Below are 9242 nucleotides of genomic sequence, written 5' to 3'. Positions count from 1 at the left end.
AGATTTTCTCCTAAAGCAGACTTCATCTCAGAAAGAAAAAATTGTGGCACGTTGAGATTGGACATTTGAATCTGTCTCCACCAGACCTCGTGTCAGAAAGAAAAAACTGTAGCATGTTGAGATTTGGCATTTGAATCTGTCTCCAGCCGCTAGCTGCCAATCCCACTTGTGGAAGATGCCACCACAGGAACCAGAAGAGCTAAACTGATCCTCATCATTTTCTTGAACTTAAAGCCAGTCACATTAAGGTAAGCTAATGCTGAATTCAAGTTTCTTTAAAAGGTTAGCATTGATTAAGAAATAGGTTTTCATTCATCTGCCCTTGCCATAGGGACAGCAGCCCTTGGTAACAGGCTGGGGCAGATGCATGAGATGAAAAATGCATTAGTTTAATCCACAGCCAAATATGTGTCAACACTGTTAATGTAAATTGGCACTACTCCATTCAGGTCACCAGCAGAGGGTCTAAGTATGCAGATTTTAAAAAAATAAAAAAAACCACAACCAACCAAAAAAACTCAAAGAAACGAAAAAAAAAAACAAACCAGAAAAAGACAAAAAACCGAACTAATCCAAAAAATCTAGGACCATTTTGTGCCATCCATAAGTGTAAAGCTCTTTAAAAACAGATCATTCTACTATAGTCAGTGATGCTGAAAGAAAAAAGTTTGAGACCTATCTGATTTATTGAATCTTTTTTGTTGTTATTATTTTCACCACTGTGTAAACTGTCATCTGATAAAAATCTATTGTCTATTTGTCTATTACAGGAAAAAATATTTCTCTTGCAAACTGTTACCATCAGACATTGTGGAAAACTCATGAGACATTAACAGCTCAAAAGAAAATAATTTTAAATCATTTCACTGAACTGATAGTGAAGCTATGATTGTGATTATAAATTGCTGATAATGATTAGGTTTTCAGCACTTATCTCATAGTTATTTTAAACCAGATAATCATTTAGTAAAGAAAGATTTGGATTCAGTCATATATCTCTGAAACATTATCTTTGCTTTCTTTTTCTAGACTTTATCTCTGTTCAAAACAACTTTCATATGCACACAAAGAAAAAAGGTCATGCTGCATGGCAACAGAAAACTCAAGGCTAACTAAAGGGACACTGAGAATAGTCTTACCAAAACTATATTGTTTAATGGTAAATGCAATTTCAGGGAAAATGCAGTGAGAGTAAAGGGCAGAGGACACAAATGGTAGTATAAGGACACAAGGTGAATAATCCCAGTCTTTCAAAGAAAAATATTCATTTTTTTAACTGGGGGAGAAGTATTTCTATTAAATAAATGTATACTTATATACATATATATATGCATATGAAAATTAGGACTTTATAATGACGTCATAAGATTGATAAATCAGGAGAGTTTGAAACTTTAAACTTTACTAAATTAATTAATCAATAACACCTTCATTACTGGTTACTTTTTATACCTTATTAACTGTTACCATTATGAACACAAAACCTTTAGTCTTTAAGACTTCTTAAATTAGATCTCAGTATACAGTACTGTAAAGCTGATAATGTTTACATTTATTTAGCACTAATGCCTGTCATACTTGACATTTCACTGAGCTGAAGTTTATGAGCCATCAGAGCTCTTTAAGTCAAGTTGCAGCTGGAGTTATCACACATTATTTCTTCTCCAGTTTTCTTCACTGATGTATAGCGTTTTATTCAAATGCACCTGCTCCCCTCAAAAATGGGAGGGTCTCCTCTGCTCACATTGCTGATTATATTGGGTTTTGGTTTGTTTGGCAGGATATTCTGCCTATTTTTAATCCTTTGGTATTATCTTGCCCTTTGTCTGCCAAGATTTTTTGCTTAGATCCTTGCTGCATCAAGATCACTTGGATTATATACTGCTGCAAAATGCTTGTATTTTGTATAAGCTCTAATGGTAATACAATACTATATGGTTATAGAATGTTATTAGTTGCACTATGTCCGATTTTTTATGCTTTTATTTGGCTTCAAGGCAAAAAAAAGTTTTATATATATAATTTATAGTTGTCTTGGGGTTCTGTTAAGTTGTGTAAAGGATAATAAATGGCTTCAAAGTCATAACCACAACCTTTATTTTTAGTCTTCAACAATTTAACATGAAAACATGGTCTCCTGATGTGATTGCTCACTTGCTTGTTCTTGCAAGTGGAGTCACTCTGCATGTGTGACAGGAAAAACTCAATATGCATTCTGCAAATGAATCAGTAAAAATGGATTCTAGATCCTTGTCATTTTTCCTGCTCAGAAACAATCCAAATATTTTGAACTATGGATACATGCTTTTCCACTACTCAAGAGGTTACAGTCAGTGTACTTCAGAAATGTTTCCCAAGTATATTGGTCTTAAGATTTGCCAATAATTAGGGGATTTTTTTCTCTTTTAAGCATTGGCCAATCTCTCTTAAAAGTCTTGGGATTTGTTACCGAGGTTTTCTGTTATTAATTTTGATCAAGGTATCATTTGTACAAGCATTTGGTTGGGATTTTAAGAGTATTCTTGTAGCCAGATGTAGAAGAGGACCTCGAAACCCTGCAAAACTTCTGTGTCCATGCACCATGCTGAGTTTAAGAGTTTAACCTGTAAGCTTCACCAGACAAAGTAAAAGCCAATATATTTTCTTTGGGAAGGGGGAAAAAAAAAAAAAAGAGGCATGTGCCTTCTCAATGTTACAGGAAGCTGTAGATTGTAATAAGGATATGACAACAGAATACTCAGCAGTGGACAAAAGGAACATTTGAATCAGTTTCTCACTTTGATTAAGAAGGCTTAAGGGAGGTAATTCTGTTAAAATGGATTCATAAACACATATTCCTGTCTGGAACCAGACATGGCAATTTATTATTTGAGCACCAAATATACCTTCTGCATAAAACCTTTGATGCTATAGGTCCTCTTGCAAAACATTTTACCTGTTTCCTAGTAAGATTCCTGGCCTCTGCTTATTCCTATCCTGAAGAGACCAAACTCGCTACATCCTTTGAAAACTATGAGCAATAGACTGAATTGATTTGGAGTACTTTGTAATCCAGCCTTTAAACAATGTTACTGTTCAACCAGAAACATAAGTCTAATGTATATCAAATATTTTCACATAGATAAATGTACCATGTAGCCATAACTGTTAAAGGTATCCTGGAAATCAAGTTATCTAGGGATGTTGATCTATTTCCAGAACTATTAATTTATTTAATTTCAAGGAGGAGAAAGCTCAAGAGATGAAAACAATTCTCAGAGTGGTAAAGGCAGTTCTGGGTAAGCATTTGGGAAAAAAGGAAAAGGGTCATTACCTGTAAACTATAAAGTCATCTTCTCCTTCAGTGTGTGCCTTTATTCTAATCTAATTCCTGTTTGATTTTTTAACTCTTCCGGTAAAACTGATTTTCACAGTTGACCGTAAAATAGACACCAAACTCTCTGTCAGAGCAGGAAGTACAATTGAGTTCTCACTTCCTGGATGATGGTTCCAGGTGAGGATGCTTATTTCTTCAAATTTAGGATATTCTGGAATTAAATTACTCTCATAATTTAACTCACTGTCAGTCACAATGTTATTGTAATCACGGTGGCCAAGGTAATATGTTGTTTCAAGAGGGAGTTGATATGTTTTACTTAAGTAGTATAGACGGAAGAAATAAAAATATTTTACAACCCTTCCCTATTCTTTGACAGAAGTAGCAAACTTCAAAGCTGAATACAAACCTCTGAGTTTAATTAGATTTACAGTGGCTTGACCAACTGCAAAGAAAGGAAACCCTCTCCTGTGCAGTAAAGGTGATGGTAGCAGGGAGTAAGGCATTAACAAGGTGAGGTTCCAATTTTACTTTTAGACTATAAAGAAGTTATTTTGCTTATAGTCACTAAGATAAGGACAATTTTCATCCAATGCCACTGATTTTTATAGCTCTATCACTAGATTTTTAATCAGTGAGATAGAAGCGTGGAACAATGTCTTTCTGGTTGTGATACAAATTTTCTGCACTTGAAACGAACCACACTTCTAATACATCAACAAAAATTTAGCAGATACTCTACCAAAAGAAACCTCAAAACAAAATAAAACAAACAAAACAAAACAAAAACCAAATAAAACCAAACCAAACCAAACCAAACATTAAAAGAGAAAGAAGAGAAGAGAAGAGAAGAGAAGATTTAAAATTGGTCATACAATGACTATTATCATGCTTTAAATTGTCTTAATATTATTGTTTTTCAGTTAACTCTAGTTTCTTTAAGGTCTTCTTTCAATATACTAATTTTCATTCTCAAGACTATATATCACTTTTTAAAGTTTTGCTTATGTTTCTAACCTTTTCTAGGTCACTTTGCTTTGTATCATTTCTCAATGGTGTTTGCAACACATTCCAATTTGGTATCATCTGCAAATTCAATTAATGTGCTGTTTACCTCATCTTCCCAATAAATTACAGATACATATTCTCAGTTCAACAGTCAAATATCATCTGCAGCTTCTCTCTATCTCTCAGGCACACCCTGCACTTGCCCTCCTACACATGTACATATTCCAGTCCATCTGGATATCTTTATACAAAACTCATACTCATGAATTGGGATAACCCTATCAGTTCCATTCTGTTCATGCAAAGATGATACCACTGCAGGTGTGCATTATTAAAATTTTTCAAGAGATCCGCAAATTAGAGATTCTTGTCCACAATACCTAGACAATGGCTGAGATGACAGTGTGTGAATATTTAGCAGAACATTTTCCAAAGCAGTTTTTAAAGATTATATATGAACTGGAATTTAAAGAACGCCAGATTATGATTTATCAAGTCTTAATTTTTCATGTTCGAAACACCAAATATTATTGGGGGGTCTCTTACTGTGGACACTGGAAAATTGAATAGCTGAAGTGCACATGGAATCCTTAATAGGGAGCCTTGGAGGTCAGGGCAAGGCAATTCTGAATATACAGCTTACACGCAACACTTAGTTTAGTAATATCACTGGTATATATATCCTGACAGATCCAGACTGCCTTTATAATCTTTGGAGAGAACTGGAAGCACCAAGGCATTATTCATTTCTCTACGTGTAAATGGCTGTTTTATAATGGGATGAATTGCCCTCAAAAATTTTACAGTCATTTATTTAGATACAGACATTACATGTAGTCCAGTATACATTCCAGGCTTTTAAGAAGACCATATAAAAATGTTTTATATAAGAGGATTAGTTGCATATATTTCCTATTAAAATACAGAAATATTCTAAATATGCAGAAATTAAAAATGAATTATTGGTCATTCATTGTCATTAAGCATTTATTCTGTAAGACATGCTAAACCCTATGTGTAGGACATTGATCTGGCCCAAGGCAAGTGGATGCCTTGTATTTGACAAGTTCTCATTCATTTCTTTCACAAAGATTAGGTATTTTGTTAACTCGCTATTAATTTCTTAGTCTTTTCCCATAGCAGTGTAATAAAAATTTCAGCTGTTCCATGTTTACACTCTCATGGGAAAACAAGGCAGTGGCATTTGACAAATGCTGTGAATAATTTGGGCAGAACATATTTGGATTTTCAGGGGTTCAAAGGACAAACAAACTTTTGTCAGAATTTTTTTTTTTTTTTTGTCATGGAAATAACAGATTGTAGCATGTAGCTCTTTGATATTGAGGAAAAAAAATGCTAAGTTTAAATTGTCTATATTGACAAAGAGTAACAATACGTTAGTAACCAGACAAACTGGGGGCATCTGTGGGAAGGATGGTGATATAAGACCTCAATGCCCCATATCTAGTAAGAGTTTCAAGCTATCATTTAGAGAGAATGTGTATCTTACGCATTTGAAATAAAGTGTTGAAATACAGTTTTAATGATAGCAGCCACAAAAACACTTAGCATGTTCATTCAAACACAAATATTTAATCCTCTGAATTCTTTAAATCTCTGTTCTCCTTTGGGAATGAAATAACTGCAGGGCTCAATTTGTACTGGTAGCTTAATGATTAAAGATGAAAAATTCTTTGCCTATGCATCTGATTTTTATATGCCTTGTTTTACTACAAATCCTATTAAAATGAACTCTGTTTTTTTGTTGCTGGGAGTAATTGGATCCAATACTTCACAACTGCAAAAAAAGTGTTAGCTCCCATTTTGAAGGCTGGTTGCTGTAAGGGAACCAGTAGGGACTGGTTTTGATTGACAGTAGGGAAGAAAAAAAAGAAAATAAAAAAGGAAAAGTAGGGCTTCATTATGTAAAGGCATGCAAGCAAAAAGAAACTTGCTGTCTGGGTTCAGTTTTCTGTTATCTGAGAATATTCAATCTCTAAATGAATGAACTTGATTATAATAAAAATAAAACTGTGACTTTGTCACTTAGTCTAGGCATTTCTTCCAGGATTGCCCACCTAAGATGATATACAAGTCCTCTAAAACATTTAACACTGCACTGAGTGGACACTTAGGAATTATGAAAATGGGTTGCAGACTGAAATTCTTAGATATGGTCTGTCAAGCCTGTAGTGAGAATAACACAATTACTACAGTCATCTTCTGCAATAAAATGTTGATAAACATAGTTATTATGTATTACTTCCTCACCAAAAAAATGCTATCTTTTATTTATTCTATTAAAAAGTATAAAATAACTTTAAAATAAGAATTCCAGAGTCCTGTGTGGAATACTGAAGTGAATACTGACAGACCTATATGTTTCTCTGACACAAAACAACCATATAAATCTTCCCTCTACACAGCTGCAAATCAGTGAAATATGCAGTTTTCTGTTTTCCATTACTATATACAGTATAAATTCTTTCTGCTGGAAGACAGATTGTGACAAATTTGCAAACAGCATCTGTATTCATACTTTTGAAGCACTAATTTATCTGGCAATAAAAACTTTGATTTCCCAAAAGGAGTGCCAGGCCTCAAAACTAATGCCTATTTTTGAGACTTAACTGAGTTTTCAGCGTTAGTCATTTTCTTATGAGTTACAGTGCTCCTATGGAAAAATATACAACTTAACAGCAAGTACAGAGAGTTAAAAGGGTCACACAAAACATAAATCTGTATGCTTAGTTTATGCATGTGTATAATTTATATAAACAAAGTTCTGACTGGGTACATTTTCTATTGGAAAAAAGCTTTTGTTAACAGCCCTACCCAAAAGAGTAACAGTGGATATCTGCAGAGTATTCCATACTGGAAAACAATTTTTACGTAATGACAAGAACATTCAATCAGAAGGCATGCCTATGGAATTTCTAAATTATATTTAAAAACTTCTTCTACTCGGTATGTCTATCCTCTAAACATCTTATATCTCCACAAAAGCATCTTTCACTCTTATTAGCAGATAAGGATTTTAGATAAAATCTTGCAAGGTACTTTTGTCTATCTGTTAATGGAGGCATGTAATGTGAGAAGACTGTGTGCATGGCTATCTGTTAGAAATAATTCTGTTAAAGCCATTCTTTAAAACAGCACAATTTCTCCAAGGAAAATTTTTATCAAGCTTTCACTTGAAAACATCACAAAGGAAATTACTGCTCTAATATTAAAAAAAATCCAAACAAGCCCCCCTCAAAAACCCCAAAATAGAACCCCCTCCCAAAACTCCCAAAACAGAGAAACTTAAAAGTCCAATTTGTTTAATACAGACAATTATATAAGTCTATATGTCCACAGGCTACATAGGTGGTTTATCAATTTTTTTTTTCTATTGTAATAGCCACTCAGGAGATGAAAATAACATTAGTAACACCTCCAAAATGCAACAAACCCATATTCTGGGTGTTGATTTTGCCTACATTATCAAATAGTTTCCCTAAATTTACTGTATATTCCCCTATTTTGGATTTTCTTGAGGTGAGGTGTGAAATATAAAATACTCTCACAGAACTGGTAATCTGGGTTTTTTTATTAAAATATATTGTGTAGAGGATATGTGACTCACAAGACAGTCATACAGAAAGGGTTATGGTAGGCTTAGTAACTTCCACTATTTTAAAGGAAACAAATTTTTGTATAGAAAGTTTTTAATTTAGGACAGCATTTACAGGAGTCAAGGAACTATGAACTGCTACAGAGAATATTTAGACATAGGTACTGACAAGAATGGTAAAAAGGCAAGAGGAAAGGTACTAGACAAAATTAGAGTAGGAAACAGTCCAAGAACTTGGTGAGGGATAAAAAGGAATGGTTTTCTTCAAGTCTGAATGGCATATAAAAAGAATTAAATCTTTCCTTATTGCCAGTTGTCTTCAGAAAAGTGGTTGATGGATCCAGAACATAAAAATCCAAACACGAGAGACCCTTGTAGAGTCAGCCTTGTCTACAAAATGAAATTTTGAGTTTTATGTTTTCTTGAAAACTTGATACCATAAATTATAAGCACAAGGAAATACTACAGGTTTCAGAAGAACTGTATTTATGACCTGATCTGCCACAGATACTGGTGGAGCTTTCTTTTCTGTACCTCATAAGAAAGTCTTGAAGCCCATGTTACCAAGGTAACCAAAACACCTCTTACTGGTATTGATGCCATGATGATTTTTTGCCTTTTCTTTTTATATACCTTTTATGTATTCTCAGCATTCTTAGCATAAAGAGCTGAAATTCTTTCACCTGATATCTTAACTTATGTCATGATATTCTGCTAGGCCAGAGAACCAAACCTCCTAAAGACCTCACAGTTGGGAGCTGGAGAGCCTTACACTATCTTGAGAAACCAAAGCCCCCTCCAGAACATATTTTATAAACTAGGCTTAGCCCCATCTGGGGGAAAATACTTTGGAATAGAGAAATGTCATGCCATTCATTTAAGGTCCTCATTGATGAATCTTTGTCAGATATGCTAATTTACAAAATCTGTAAAATTGCATGTGCCATATACCGTGGGCATTTTGGTTTATTCCACCTAGACTAATTGTTGCACCATAAAGATCCTTATTAAATACTGAGGTAAAAATCTTTTTGTCCCTTAACTATGTCTGGCTCGTAATTCTAGGATTGGGAAAAAAACACCAGTATCAAATATATAACATAGTTTCATCATGAGCATGAAATAGATATTATTACTATAATTCTGTAATTGCAATTGCTTCACAGATAAGTGTTTGAAAAACATATAGTAGCTAAAATCTTTGGCTATATGTACACCTATATAAATATTAGTGTATATCTATGTATACACTTAAATGTATTAGCTGTGTGATATATAATCTGCCATAACGTATGTCTGTAC

The sequence above is a fragment of the Corvus brachyrhynchos genome, unplaced genomic scaffold, assembly GCF_000691975.1.
Source record: "Corvus brachyrhynchos isolate BGI_N302 unplaced genomic scaffold, ASM69197v1 scaffold71, whole genome shotgun sequence".
NCBI classification, from domain to species: domain Eukaryota; kingdom Metazoa; phylum Chordata; class Aves; order Passeriformes; family Corvidae; genus Corvus; species Corvus brachyrhynchos.
The sequence above is the reverse complement of the archived record's forward strand: the minus strand, read 5'-3'. Positions refer to the sequence as shown.